Source organism: Tamandua tetradactyla, unplaced genomic scaffold (assembly GCF_023851605.1).
Source record: "Tamandua tetradactyla isolate mTamTet1 unplaced genomic scaffold, mTamTet1.pri scaffold_149_ctg1, whole genome shotgun sequence".
NCBI lineage: Eukaryota > Metazoa > Chordata > Mammalia > Pilosa > Myrmecophagidae > Tamandua > Tamandua tetradactyla.
In genome coordinates, this window is record NW_027518274.1 from 109518 (window position 1) to 125316 (window position 15799).

The following is a 15799-nucleotide window of genomic DNA, read 5'->3' on the forward strand; positions in this document are numbered from 1 at the left end:
ATCAATCATTCCAATAGATAGAACATATACATAGAGGATCAATAAGCAAACAGGGGAATTAATTATATGACAATTTAACAGGATCTAATAGGCACATATAGAACTTTTCACTTCAAAAGAACAGGTTATACATTCTGCAAAATTGACCAAATGCTGGAGAAAAGACAGGTCTGACTAAATTTTAAAAGATAGAAACTATGCAAAGCACTTTTTCTGATCATAATGGAATGAAGCTAGCAATCAATACAACTGTAGAACTGGAAATTTCACAAATATATGAAGGTTACATAAAGTATGCCCTTAAGCAGTTAGTCAAAGAAGGATTTGCAAAAGAAATCAGCAAATATCTTGAGATCAATGGAAATGAGAACAAAACATATAAATACTTATGGGATGCAATTAGGGCAGTGCTGAGAGGGAAAATTATAGCTTTAGATGTTTATATTAGAAAGGAAAGAAGAAATAAGGTTCCAAATCCAGGAAATGAATTCAGCTATGGTTCCCATACCAAAACTACCTGCCTACATTGCACCTTCTGTATATTAGTGTATAGATTGTTCTACCTGAAAATTGAAAATAAGACATGTGCTCTCAGCCAAGACTATATTAATATATCAGATAGCAAAATTCAATGTTTTGGATTATCCAAAGCTTTCTGTTGTGTCTTTATAGACAATATTGAAACACTGGCTATGATCAGGGAGGTGTTTTACAGTGTATCATTCCTGATCCCCTACCTCTCACCTCCCTTTCTTATCCATTCCCCATGTGCTGACTTTTTTTAAGTTGCCTGTCTGGATCAGATAAGAGCCTGCTGGAGAGTCTTGGTAAGCATTAAGCATTTGATTGTCCCAAAAGAAATAAAACCATCTTGAGAGAAGAAGTAGATGACCCACTCTTGGTGCCCTCTCTTTTGGTCATAATTTTAGTATGTACAAACAACCAATTTGTCTGTACTTGGTTCTGTAATTGAGGTCTGAAATAGGAGTGTTTATGCCCTTTTATAGACACAGTTTCATTTTGCAGGACCTTTGTTTTTTTTTACCTCAAGCCTTAGAGTTAGAGCACACCTGGGCATGAAATTTTCGGTCCCTTCTGAGTTTGATTTTGAAAACTAGACTTACTAGCTGACTGACTCTGTGCTGGTCTTTCTTGGAATGAAGAGCATCCATTTCAGACCATCTATCTCTCACATGCCTCCAAAATAATTTCGTGTCCAGAGAGATCTATTTCCTTTGAGATTTTAGAGAATTTACCTGGATTAGGAGAAGGCCTTCAGAGTTCTAAATGGTGTATTTGTACTTATGTGTGTGTGTGAGTGTGTGAGTGGCAGTCTAGTTTATATTTATATTTAACTATGGTAGATTTGACCACCCAATGTCCTTTTTAATTAGAGTATTATTTCCTTGACTCATCTTAGTAATTTTTATCAGACCTTTTTTGCCTCATTACAATATAATAGGTTTAAAATGCCTGCGATAAGGACTTGATTATGTAATAGAGAAAAGTGAGAAATTATGAGAGAAACAGAGTATTCTTACAGTATCATCTTGGAGTAGGGAAAACTCTGAAGATCACACAAGGAAGTACCAGAACCTTTGAGAAGTGGACAAGCTTTTTATTGCCAACAGGTTCAGAGGACTTCTGTCCAATGTTTAATTGCCTAATATCCTTTGTCTCCAGATTATATAGGCTAGCAAGCAGGGAGTACAGAAGGAGAACTTGCAGGGCAGGAATTACCATGGGAATGGATGGGTGGTGCTATAAGCCCTGGTTCAGGGCTGATTTCTCTTATCTGGAAAATAGACATTTAATCTTGCTGTGCAGGCAGGACTGGACATGATGAAGCAGGCATTTTGTTTCACTACCTCTTTCAGAAATCATGCTTTTACACCTTCTTGAAAGTACACAAATTCAAAAAGTTATTTTAGTAAGGAAATCCAGCAATAATACTGAGGTCACTTTTATGAACTACCTAATTCCCTCTTTAGATGATATTATTCATCTAAATAATAATTTAAAGTAAAATAAAAAAGAATTTTATTCTATAGATGTAGCACCATTTTCACTTGTGGGGACTAATTTATATTCATGATAGTTTGAGGGGTACAGGTTATGAAGATGAGGTAGAAGGCAGTTTTTCTGTCTATTAAGGCTTCTATAGTTTGACTTATACTTTTTAGTGAACAAGACAGGAGGTAGGGGAGGATAAGACATATACTAAGCAGCACTAAAACACCTCCAATCAAAGTTTTGAACCTCCAAAATGTTGAGAACCAACACCCAAACAGGTTTTTGGGTTCCCAGCCATTTCAGGTCTGAACTGGGACATGGGCTAGGGTTCTCATGTGATTGGTGATTTCCTCTATTACCTTTTGGTCATCTAACTGCAGGCAATAGTTGGAAAAGTTAAATTTCCACACACTCCACCTTCCTTTGCTAACAGGTAGTTAATAGCCAGTCAGATAGATGGCCTTTATAAATTCGGTTTGTTTCTGTGCTAACAGATTTAAAGCCCAGGCTGTTTCATTTGTGATCTGTTCAACTACTGCCTGGAGCTGAATGGTGTGATTCAACATGCAAATTGGTGGCAAAAACAGCATCCTGCAACTTATATAGAAAAGGAGTAGTTACCTGGATATGGATAATGCCACCAAATTAAAGTAAAACTAGTTTCTGGAAAGAATTGCAGGAAGACTAATTCTAGGAGAGCTAATACAGCCAAATGAAAAACAAACACAGAGATGAGGATAAGGAAAGTCAGGCCACAAACATGGTAGGCCAGGGTGCCCATGTGGTGATTCCTCAATCTTTGATCTTGTGTGGTTCAGTCAACCCTGGAGTGACTGAAGCAAGACTCAGAGTCTGATGATTTCCTCAAGCTTGAGCCATGCATAGACCAACAAGCAGAGTGACTGGGGTATGGCAGGTGGTGTTTTTATGCAGAGTCAGATACAGTGGGTTTTCAGGGTTAGTCTGGCACTTCTAAGATGGGATTGAGCTATTTCCAGGTTTCAATCAGGAATAGTGGATCCATGGGATGATCTCGACAACTTTAACAGCTGTAGGGGTAGAAAGGAGAACCGTATAGGGCCCTAACCAGGTTGGTGTTACTGCTTGATTTTTTCCAACTTTTTACACAGACTAATGATCCTGGAGTAAAGGAGTGTACAAGCATTGTTAATAGTAGTGGGAATCTTTCATTTACCCAGCTGTGCAGTAGAGACATAGTGGAACTTAGGCCCTGGAGTTGCTTTTTTTTTTAAGCTCGTTCTCTGAATTGTGTAATATTTCCTTGGAGTTCTTTTATCAGTGTTGGAGGGCTTCTGAGCAAAAATTTAAAAGGGGAAAATCCGGTCTGTTTTGTGGGACTGCATCTTACTCTCAACAAGGCTATGGGGAGAACATCAGTCCATTTTAGATTGGTTTCCTGGCAGAGCTTCTTCAGATATGATTTCAGGGTGCAGTTCATTCAATCCACTTTTCCTGAACTCTGCAGCCTATATGCTGTGTGAAGATTCCACTTTATATGGAGGGTTTTGCTGAGATTTTGCAGAATTTTGGCCACAAATGCCTGTCCATTGTCAAAGCTGAGGAGGCTTGGCAGGACATACTGTGGGATGATTTCTTTGCCCAAGAACCAAACTACTTTCTGGGCCTTTTCTGAGAATGTGGGAATGATTTCCACCCATTCTGAGAAGGTACAGACTCCTACTAGTGAGTAGTGGTATCCTCTTGCCTGGGGAAGCTCTGTGTCATCTACCCGGATGTTGTCAAATGGCATTTGCCTCAGGACTTGAGTTCCCGAGGTGGGTTTTGTTAGTGGTTGTTTTGAACACAAGTTACACATTTAGCACAAACTATTCAGGCAATTTGATACAGCCAGTGACTGTAAAAGTACTTTGAAGAAACTGCTCCAGGGCTGGTTTAACTGTGAGAATTTTCATGAATTTGCAAAACCACTCCTGGGCTGAGTGCTTCTGTGATTGCTAATTGACTATCTTTGAATTTCCACCATCCATTCAGTTAAGAAAGTGCTGCTTTCTTGGCTTAAACAAGCATGTTCAACCTTGGAGTATTTTGGCCTCAAGCCACTTATAAATTCTAGTAGAATTGCTGTTATTAAGGTGAAGTGGGTTCCCCTTAAGTCTGCTGCCTTGGCTTCTTTATTGGCCAGATGGTTCCCTGGGACTCCTGTAGTGTTTCCTGATTGATGCCCAGGGCAGTGGATGATGGTGACCTTCACAGGGGTGCATACTGCTTCCAAGAGTGCCAGGATTTTTGGGTCACATTTTATTTCCATTCCTCCAGCATTAATCAGTCCTTTATTTTTGTATAGGTCCTCGTGCACCTGAGCAGTGTTGAAGGCATTGTCAGTTTTATTCTGAGTTGTCTTCAAGGCCTGCTAGACCTACAAAATCAGTAGCTCTGGGTTCCCATTGTTAGTGGGGTGTTTGCACCCCTTTCCCATCTTTTCTTAGGGTAATATGCTTTCCAGTGTCCTTTTTCCTTACAGTAAGCACACTGGTTACTTCCCAGTGGAGATGCTTTCCTACCTTCTCTGAGTGGCTCACAATAAGTGCATGCTTTATTTCCTGGCCCTGGCCAATTGAATGTTCTGGTTGTTGAGAATGAGGGCTTTTTAGTGCCCTGGGTGAGCACCACAGCAATCAAGTCTGTCTTTTTTTCAGTTGGCAGTCTGCTTTTCTCTGTGCTTCCTGGTCTTGGTTCATGTCTTGATTGTCCCTTGGTTTGAATGTTTTTATAGAATTGCTTTAACTTGGATATTTTCATGGCCTTAGGACTGTAAATGTGCAACTTACTAATTTCCTCTTTTTAAAAGCCATTTCATTTTCCAGCTGCCTTCTAGCAGCTGGAAAACTAAAATCGGTTTTGGTACTGAGAGTGGGGTATTGATGTGGTTGCAAATACCAAACATGTCAGAATGGTTTTTTAAATGGATAAGGGGAATATTTTGGAGAAGTTGTGAAGAGCTTGATAGAGAAGGCTTAGAATGCCTTGAAAAGACTGCTGGTAGAAATGTGGACTCTAAAGACACTTCTGATGAGGTCTTAGATGAAAATGAGGCACATGTTAGTATAGACTGGAAGTAAGGTGAGCCTTGCTTTAAAATGGCAGATAATCTGGTAAAATTGACTAGCAAGTTTGGCTGGAAGGCAGATTTTAAAAGTCATGAACCTGGATATTTAGCAGAAGAGATCTCCAAATCACATGTGAAAAGTGCAGCTTGGTTTTTCCTCATGGCTTATAGTGAAATGTGACAAGAAAGATATAAGCGAGAACTGAACAGTTGAGTACAAAGAATCCAGAAATTAATGTTCTGGAAAGTTCTGGGCTTTCAGGAAGGGAGACCTCAGAGACGGGTGTTCCATGTAAGGATTTGGCCAAATATGGAACCATCCAGCCATTTCAGGAAAGCCAGGATTTGACATGGAGTTATCCAGGAAGTTTTTGTGGAAGCTCCTTATATCAAATGGGCATGATCCAAGGCTTACTGTATAGAAAACCAGCAAGAGTGTTGCAGGATATGTATAGAGAATCACTTCCATTCGGGACCAACAGGGACAGAGAAGAGACACATTGGAGGAAAAATAACTTCAGAAGCAAAGCCATGGAGGGTGCGATCTAAACTCAAGTAGCTCCAGGCTAGGAAAGCAGAACCACTCAAGCATGTGGAGAGTGTGAATTTGCCTCAAAGGCAAAGGATGGGCCTTCCACTTCATTGCAGTTGAAGAGTCATACTGCCTCAGGCCTTGGAGACAGAAAGCACATTCCTTGGGGATTGGGGAGAGGCTGGTTGCCACCATATGGAGGGCCTGAACATGTGCCTCAGAGGTGGCAGAAAGCCCATGTGTGGCTTTGATGCTTGGAGAGGGTGAAGCCGAGAAAAGAATGGTCTCTCCAATGTCTCCCAATGTTGTACTCAGAGAGAGGTGGGCCTCTCCATAGGCCTTTCAAAAGGGTGGGACTGCTGTTTTCAAAAACCCCAAAGATAAATAATTCTCAGACTTTGAAACCAAATGAAAGTTGCCTTGGAGATTTTCAAAACTGTTTGGGTCCACAAATCCCTTTGTTCATTCTAATTTTTCCCTATGGAAATATATATATATATATATAAAGTGTTCCTCCTTTGTAAGTTGGCAACAAATAACTTGTTCTGAGTTTTACAGAGCCAGAGGAGAATTTTGCTTTAGGACGGACCATGCCTGTAACTAACTTTGATGAGACTTTGTACTGTTCTAACTTTGTTTTGTATTTGTGTGTTACTCAAATCATTTAAGGATGTCTATATTGTGATATAATTAACATATTTTGTATATTGGAAAAACGTGTTTTAGGGTTCAGAGGGTAGAATGTGATGGTTTGAAAGGATTTATGTACCCTAGAAAAAACACATTTTAATCTTAATCACTATTGTGGGAGCAAATACTTCTTCTAATCCCTATTCAGCACTCTGTGTTGGAAACTTGATCAGGTTATCTGCATAGAAAAGTGACTCAATCAATTGTAGGTATTAAATTTGATTAGATGCAGATGTGTCTCCACCCATTTTACATGGGTCTTGATTAGTTAACTGGAATCCTATAAAACAGGAGACTTTTTGAGAGAGTTCCTTTAGAGAATGAGGACAGAGCTGAAGAACTATCACAGAATTATGAGAGAACCAGAGTCCACCTGTCAGCAACCTTTGGAGATGAAGAAGGAGAATGACCCTGGGGAAGCTCCATGAAATGAAAAGCTTGGAGAGAATGCTAGCAATTCACCTCATTTACCACATGCCTTCCCAGTTTGAGAGGAATACTGAACTCATTGGCCTTTCTTGATGGCAAAAACTTGATGGTTCCTTGGTTTGGATGTTTTTATAGATTTGCTTTAATTTGGAGGTTTTCATGGCCTTAGAACTGTAAACTTGTAACTTATTAAGTTCCCCTTTTTAAAGAGCCATTCTATTTCTGGTATATTGCATTCCAGCTATGGCTAACTAGAACAATATATTTATTGAGACTTGCTTTTGACCCAGCATATTGTCTATCCTAGAGAATGATCCATGAGCATTTCAGAGAAAGACATATCCTTCTGTTGTGGGGTGCAATGGTCTGTAAAGGTCTTTTAAGTCTAGTTCATTTATTGTATTATTCAAATTATGTTTCATCATTGATTCTCTGTCTAGATGTTCTATCTCTTGATGAGAGCAGGGAATTGAAGTCTCCAACTATTATGGCAGAGGTGTCTCTCTCTCCCTTTGGAATTTTCAATATTTCCCACATACATTTTGTAGTACTCTGCCTCAGCACATAAATATTTATGATTGGTATGCCTTCTTGTTGAATTGTCTCTTTTTATTAATCATGGTGTTCTTCTTTGTGTCTTTCAATTGTTTTAAATTTGAAACCTAATTTGTCTGATATTAGTATAGCTACTCTTCTTTGTCTGCATGAAACATTTTCTCCAACTTTTCACTTTCAACCTGTTTTTGTCTTTGGGTCTAAAATAAGTCACTTGTAGACAGCAGATAAATGGGACCTGTTTTTTAATCCATTCTATGTAATTTGATTGGGGAATTTAATCCATTAACATTTAGTGTTATTACTGTAAAGGTAGTACTTTTATCTACCATTTTGTATTTTCAATTTCATATGTCAAATCTAAATTGTTTTTCTCTTTTTACCTTTACTGGTAGTCTTTGTTCTAGTTTGCTAGCTACCAGAATGCAATTTACTATAAATGGAGTGACTTTAAAAAGGGGAATTTAATTCATTGCTAGTTTACAATTCTAAGGACAAGAATATGTCCCAATAAGAACAAAGTTATAAAAATGTGCAATCTAAGGCATCAAGGACAGATATCTTCATTCAAGAAGGTCAACGAAGGTCAAAGTTCCTTTCTCAACTGGAAAGGCACACGGCAAACATGGTGACATCTGACAGCCTTCTCTCCAGGCCTCTTGCTTCATGAAGCTTTCCTGGGCCATATTCCTTCTTCATCTCTAAATGTCTTTGGTTGTATTGGCTCTGGCCTTCATCATTTGCAAAAGGTACTCTCCAAAATGCTTCTTCTTTCAAAGGATTAATGGGTGGTGGTGGTGTCACAACTCCATGGAAACTATCTGATCAAAAGTTACCACCCATAATTGGGTAGGTCACATCTCCACGGGAACAACCAAAATGCTTCCAGCCAGCAATATTGAGTGATGATTAAATGACATGGCTTTTCTGGAGTCCACCACAGATTCAAACAGGCACAGTCTTCATTTCCACACTTTTCCACATGTCTCTCTCCTGCCTTTTCATATCTTCTGGTAGTGTTCCCTTTAGTAGTTCTTCCAGAGCCAGTCTTTTGGTAAAAAAAATCTCTCAGTGATTGTTTGCCCAAAAGTGTTTTAATCTCTCCCTCATTTTTGAAGAACAATTTTCTTGGATATAGACTTCTTGTTTGGAAGGTTTTCTCTTTTAGATTCTTAAATAAATGACACCATTGCTTTCTCACTTCCATGACTTCTGCTGAGAAATCTTTAAATATTCTTTGTGGGCTTCCCTTTTATGTGATGGATTGCTTTCCTCTTGCTACTTTCAAAATTCTCTCTTTCTGTCATCTGACCATATGATTAGTAAGTGTCTTGCAGTATTTCTATTTGAATCTATTCTCTTTAGGGTATGCCACACTTCCTAAATCTGTAATTTTATGTCTTTCATAAAATATGAGAAATTTTCAGTGATTATTTCCTCTATTAATCCTTCTCTTGTTTTTCCATTCTCTTCTGCTTTTGAGACACCCACAACACATATATTTACGCACTCATGCTGTCATTCAGTTCCCCAAGGCCCTACTCATATTTTTCTATTTTTTTCTTTATATTCTCTTTGTGCATCAGAATTCAAATGCCCGGTCCTCTTGTTCACTAATCCTTCCTTGTGCCTCTTCAAATATATTATTGAAGGTTTCCATTTTTTTTCATTTCTTCAACTATGCCTTTCACTCCCATAAGATCTGTGACTTGTTTTTCAAACTCTGATTTGTTCTTTGTATTCACCCAATGCCTTCTTTATATCCTCCCTCAACTTGTTAGTTTGATTTTTGATGAGATTTTCCATATCTGTTTGATCAACCTGAATTCATTGTTTGAAATCCTGTATCTCATTTGAATTGTTGGTTTGTTCCTTTGACTGGGCCATATCTTTGGAAAATGACTGAGTCATTTTCCTAATATGACCCATTTCTTTTTGCTGTCTTGTAGGTCTTTGATTTCCTTAGTTTATTCTGAAGGCTGTTTTCCTGCTTTTACCTCAGATTTTCTTACTGGATTGCTGTTTTACTTTTCCAGCATGGGCAGGCACTTGGAATTGAACCCAGACAGGCAAGTACTCTGTCACTGTGCTACCATTGCCCACTCTGGATGTTTTTCTCCCTGTCTGTTCTTTGACATTCAGTTCAACTTATTCTAAACTTCTAGCATAGGTTCTGTTTAACTGAATAGAATTTTTCAGTTCTTGTTTTCCTGTTTCTTGCCCTGCCTATATGGAGCCTTCTTTTGGAAAAGAGTGTCCTTAAATATTATAAACTCCAGTTAGTTTTTCCCAGACTGAGCTTATCTTCTCTCAGGAGTGGTCTCCTGCAACAATTTTCCTGAGGGTGAGAGATAGCAGGTTAACAGACTTTCCTATGAAGCCTCTAGACTCTGTCCTTTTCCTTTTCTGCCTGTTATGTGGTGCTTGTCTTCCTGTGGCTTCCCACCAGCATAAAGTAGTGTAGTGCCCTTAACTTCAGCAGACTCTCCCTGCCATGGTCATGGTTGAGACAGAGGGGGATTGTATGTTGTCATTAATTTCTTCAGATTCCCAGTCCCTGAGGCCTGAATTGCTTCAGGGAAGGACTCCACTTGAGCTCTACTCCACCTTTCTCTTGGGGAACGTACAGCTTTTGGAGATTAACTTCTTTCAACTGACTAGTTACTTTGTCTCTCATATAAACTTAATTTTGCCCTTTCCTGGAGCAGTGCTGGAAGCTGAGAAGCCTTTCAGTTTTATGTTATGAGTTGTTAAGTAGTAGAAACAAAGCAAAAAAATTCTTTTCAGAGCAGTACGCCCTCCACTCCCCCATTCTACCCCACCCCTGCTACCCCAACCCTGCTTCTCATGTTTGTTAACCAAGAGCTTAAATTGGTACATTGCTCTGTGTATCTCCAGGCTCTGTGTGCCCCCTTTTTAAGATTCCAGAACTTTTCAAGTATCTTGCACTGTCTGACTCAAAAAGCCTATGTTTTTTTTCTCCATCAGCTTTGCCCTCCCTGCTGGGGCAAAACTCCTGGTACATTTGGCTTTTATTCCAGGTTTATCTGCACTAGAGTCCTATTTTCAGTAGTCAAAATTTAATTAATTCCAAAATTGGAGCTTGGCTGAACTAAGATCTTGCTGTTAATAAAGTCTGGTTCTTTTCCCCTTGGGGAATGAGCATGCTATGCCCATGGGGGAGGGGTGCTGACTCCTGTGGCTTGAGGATCTTAGAGTTCTGTGTGGGGTTCAGCCAGACTAGCTTATCCAGACTGGTGCATATTTTTGCCTGGTCACTGATATGGCCCCAGCACTTTTTCTGTACTATTCCTAGCTATTTATTAGCTGCTCTGGAGGATGAATTTAATTACACACCTCACTTATCTGGCATTTTGCCACCACCCTCCTAAATAGAGATTATGTCTGCCTTTTAATAGGAGAGTTTGGTCAATCATATATAAAGTTATTATTGATAAAGAAAAACTTATGACTGACATTTACCTATTTGTTTTCTGTATGTTTTAAGTGTATTTTTTCCCTGATTATACCATTAACAACTACTTTCAGTCTGTTTATTTTTGTAGCATCTATTTTTGTCCATTTTATCCTTTTCTCTGTATCTTTTGGTTTTTTTTTAGTGATTACCTTTGAGATTTCAATTAACATCTTACACTAATAATGACCTAGTTTGAATACAAACTTACTCTCAGAAATATACAAATGCTCCACTACTATTTAACTCTGTCCTTACCCTTTAGAATGTTACTGTCCCAGATTGCATCTTTATATATTGTGTTCTCATTATCATATAAATTATTGCTTTTCACATTTGCTTTTTGAGTCATATAGGAGGGTGTTATAGTTTGCTAGTTGGCAGAGTGCAGTATGCCAGAAATGGAATGGCTTTTAAAGAGGGGAATTTAATAAGTTGCTAGTGTACAGTTTTAAGGCCAAGAAAATGTCCCAATTAAAGCAAGGGTATAACATATCCAAATTAAGGCACCAATGAGAGGTTACCTTCATCAGGAAGGGGTGATGAAGTTCAGGATTTCTTCAACTGGAAGGGCATGAGGTAAAGTCTGTCAGCTTTCTCTTCCAGCTTCTTGTTTCATGAAACTCCCCCAGAGATATATTCCTTCTTCATCTCCAAATGTCTCTGGCAGCATGGGGTCTTGCCTTGTGGCTCTACCTTGGCTCTGCTCAGCTCTGCTATGGCTTTCTCATGCCTCTAAGAAGGACCCTCTCCAAAACTTTTCCCCCTTTAAAGGATTCCAGCAAATTAATCAAGACCCTCCTGGAATGGGTGGAGTCACAGTTCCCTTTAATCAAAAGTAATGCCCACAATTGTATCAATCACATCTCCAGGGGAACAATCAAAATGCTTTCAGCTAGCAATGCTGATTGGGGATTACAGACCATAGGTTTTAGGGGATCCACCATGGATTCAAACTGGCACAGAAGGTAAAAGCAGTTACAAATCAACAGCCATCATGAAGAAGTCAATAGAGTGTCGAGGTAAAGCAATTAGAGAGCAGAAATCATAAGAAGGAAAGAGGCTGTACCATACAGAGAAAAAATTGAAGCAAAAGTGCAAAGAGAAGCAGCAATGAGATGGACAAAGAAAAGGGAGAGTGCTTGGGCAGAGGGGAGAAATCACCCATTCACAAAGGAGGCCTCAATTTACAAGGCCTCCAAGGCTGAATTTCAGTCTTTCAATGAGCATAACTAGAAACCCTTTTTTTTTTTTTTTTTTTTTTTAAAGGAAGGAAAGACAGAGAAGGAAGGAAGGGAGGAAGAAAGGGAAACATTTTTAAACATTTTCTTGTTTTTATTATATTTTGTTTTTGTTTTGTTTGTTTGTTACATGGGCTGGGGCCGGGAATCGAACCGGGGTCCTCCGGCACGGCAGGCAAGCACTCTTGCCCGCTGAGCCACCGCGGCCCGCCCCTAGAAACCCTTTTAACTCAAAACAACTTGAGTGGATCTCTGATCCCTCTTGCTCCCTAAAGAAGTAGGGTAACATTAAAGGCTATATTCATGGATGAACAATTAATTTTAAAAAGCTTACATGAGTACAGGAAGCCAGCTGATGTTGGGGTGAAAACATAGGTTGAGGCCACTTTTTTTGGCATATTCATCATCATGATCATTTCTTGGAACATTTGCATCTATTCAGAAAAAGAAATAAAAGAAAAACAGAAGATAAATTATATATACCATACCCCTTATTCCTCCCTTTCATTGATCACTAGCATTTAAAACTAAATTTATTTTAACATTTGCTTCTCCTAGCATTTATTTTTTTTCATATGTTCTACTCATCTGTTGACAAGGTAGATAAAAGGAGCATCAGACACAAGGTTTTCACAATCACACAGTCACGTCGTGAAAGCTATATCGTTATACAATCATCTTCAAGAAACATCGCTACTGGAACACAGCTCTATATTTTCAGGCATTTACCTCCAGCCTCTCCATTACATCTTGAATAACAAGGTGATATCTACTTAATGCCTAAGAATAACCTCAAGGATAACCTCTCAACTATGTTTGGAACCTCTCAGCCATTGACACTTTGTCTCATTTCACTCTTCTCCCTTTTGGTCAAGAAGGTTTTCTCAATCCCTTGATGCTGAGTCTCAGCTCATTCTAGGATCTATTTCCCATTTGCCAGGAAAGGCCACACACCTGGGAGTCATGTTACACATAGACTGGGGGAGGGTGGTGAGTTTTGGGTTGTGTTATCTGGAGAGAGAGGCCACGTCTGAGAAACAAAAGAGGTTCTCTTGAGGGTGAATCTAAGGCCTAAGTTTAAGCAGGTTTGACCTATCCTTTGTAGGATTAAGTTTCATATGAACAAACCCCAAGACTTGGGGCTCAGCCTACAACTTTGGTTGTCCACACTGCTTGTGAGAATATCAAGAATTCAACTTGGGGAAGTTGAATTTTCTTCCATTCTCACCATTCTCTGAAGGGGACTTTGCAAGTACTTTTTTACTCATTGTTCAAATCACTCTGGGATTTATCAGGGCATCACTCTGGACAAACCAATGAAATCTCATGTCCTACTCAAGGTTCCATGTACTTATGGTGTTCAATTAAGCTGTCTATATAAGTTATATTAGGAAATGCACTAGTCAAAATATAAATTTTATAGTGAATGAACATTGTTGCTTTAGCCTCATTCATAAGTTGAAATTTAAAAATATTAATTACCATCTACTTTCAGCACCCTGAAGTAATACATTCCTTTGTTCTACCTCATACAAAAACATTTTTAAATTTTGTACATTTAGTCACTATCATTATACACTCTAGGCATTCCTAAATTATACCTTCTCAATCTTTATTGTCTATCTTTCTTTCTGATTTCATTTGTGCCCCTTGCCCTCTTACCTCCATCGTTCTCACATTCAGCTTCATTCAGTTTTTTAACATAATTGTAATACAGTTAGGTAGTATTGTGCTGTCCATTTCTGAGTTTTTACATTCAGTCCTGTTGCACAATCTGTATCCCTTCAACTCCAATTACCCAATGTCTTACCCTATCTCCTGATGGTCTCTGTTATGAACAAAATTCTCCAGATTTATTCACTAATTTCAGTTAATATCAGTGAGACCATACTGTATTTGTCCTTTTGCTTCTGGATAATCTCACTCAGCATAATGTCTTTAAGGTCCATCCATGGTGCTGCATACTTCATAACTTTATTCTGTCTTACAGCTGCATAATATTCCATTGTATGTATATACCACAGTTTGTTTAGCCACTCTTGTGTTGATGGACATTTTGACTGTTTCCTTCTCTTCGTAATTGTAAATAATGCTGCTATAAACATTGGTGTGCAAATGTCTGTTTGGGTCCTTGCCCTCATGTTCTCTCAGTAGAAACCTAGTAATGGTATTGCCGGCTCATATGGCAATTTTTTAGCTTTTTGAGGAACCACCAAGCTGCCTTCCACAGCAGTTTTACCATTTGACATTCCCACCAACAGTGGATAAGTGTGAGAGGCCACTTGTTTGGAAGCTTGGAATATGAAGGCAAGGAGGCCAGAACCATGGAAGGATGCACAAATGGTGCATGACAAATATGGAGCTGTTGTGCATTCAGGAGATTCATCTCTGAATTGAGCATGAAGCCTAGGGACTTGCAGAGCCATTAGAAGACCTCCCCTGGCAGGGAAGGATGAAGGCTGGAGCTGAGGGGGTATTAGGGTGAATTGCAAAGATGACGTATTTACTAGAATAAGGGTTAGTTTCTACAACAAACGCTAAAATGCATAATGGCTCTAACAGGAGAGGAAGCTATTCCTCAGTCATGTAAAATATCAAAGAGGTATTCCCTGTAATCAGCTCTCAAGTGTTGATTAAGAAACACAGGCCTTTTCCATGTTGTGACATCACCATTTTCAAAACCAGCTTCAAGCTAGCAGAAAGAAAAACGGAGTGAAGTCATACCCACCTCTTGAGCCCCTGATGCAGAGATGAAAGGTTGAATAAGAAGCACTGGGCAACAGAATAGATGGGGTGGTAGAAGTCAAGGAGTCACAGACGAATTTTGTGTGACAAGCGTACCAGAGTCATCAATAGGCTCAGGAGAATATTTGATACATTTATTGATAGAAAAGGACACCTGGGTTCTATTATTTTTTTTGGCCCTGGGGCATTAGTTGGAAACAAGGAGGTCATTTAGAGTCCATGGGCCTTTCTGGCAACTAGTAATCTCACCACAACCTCATCAGTATGAGACATGACCAGATGACCATTTGTTATGTCCCTTCCTCTTTATGAGTATTATTTGTGTCTTGGTACCCTTAACTGCTCAGCTCTTGCTCTGTGTAGCTGGACTTCTGAGAGAGAGGATTTTTGGGACCCAGTTAATCAACTCTGCCCTTTATGGCCAGAATGTTCATAATCGATAATCAATTGAGATAGATTGTGGTGGCTGTTCCTGACCATGTTATGGTCTGGTCAGAGTTATCTGAGGCAGACAGTCCTGAGGCACCAGCATGTGTTCTTAGGCTGAAAGAATCTTTTGCAACAACTCTATGGGTAAGGCTGGGTTTGTGAGGACTGGTCGATCCTGTTAATGAACATCCCTTCTTTAAGACTCAGGTTTCTTATCCTTAAAATGAAGGATGTAGGCCACATGATACTTTTGAGTGCTCCACATTTTGTGCTTTACCAACCAGAATAACTCTAACTGCTGCAACAATCCCAGCCCTTCACTGGCTTATTAAAATAGAACTTTGTTCTTTTTCTCACAGAGGAGTCCATATGGAAGAAGTCTGTGTAGAGGAGAGCTCCTCTACAAAGTGATTACTGACTCCGCTCATCTTGGGATCTCACTGCCTTTAGGGCTTTGGAGTCTGGCCATTGCATGGAGCAATAGAAGGTAGAAAATACATACTCAGTTATTAGTTACCTTGACTCAGAAGTAACTCATCACTTCTGCTCACATTCCAGTAAAGAGTCTTATATTGGCTATTAAATATGGAGGCAGGTGGTAA

General features: G+C 39.2%; 1 protein-coding gene across 1 annotated transcript in view; it reads left to right on the forward strand.

The window, feature by feature from the left end:
* The window catches only part of LOC143673146 (uncharacterized), a 32439-nt gene that overhangs the window by 10794 nt on the left and 5846 nt on the right, over positions 1-15799 (forward strand). The gene's annotated exons all lie outside the window — the stretch shown is intronic.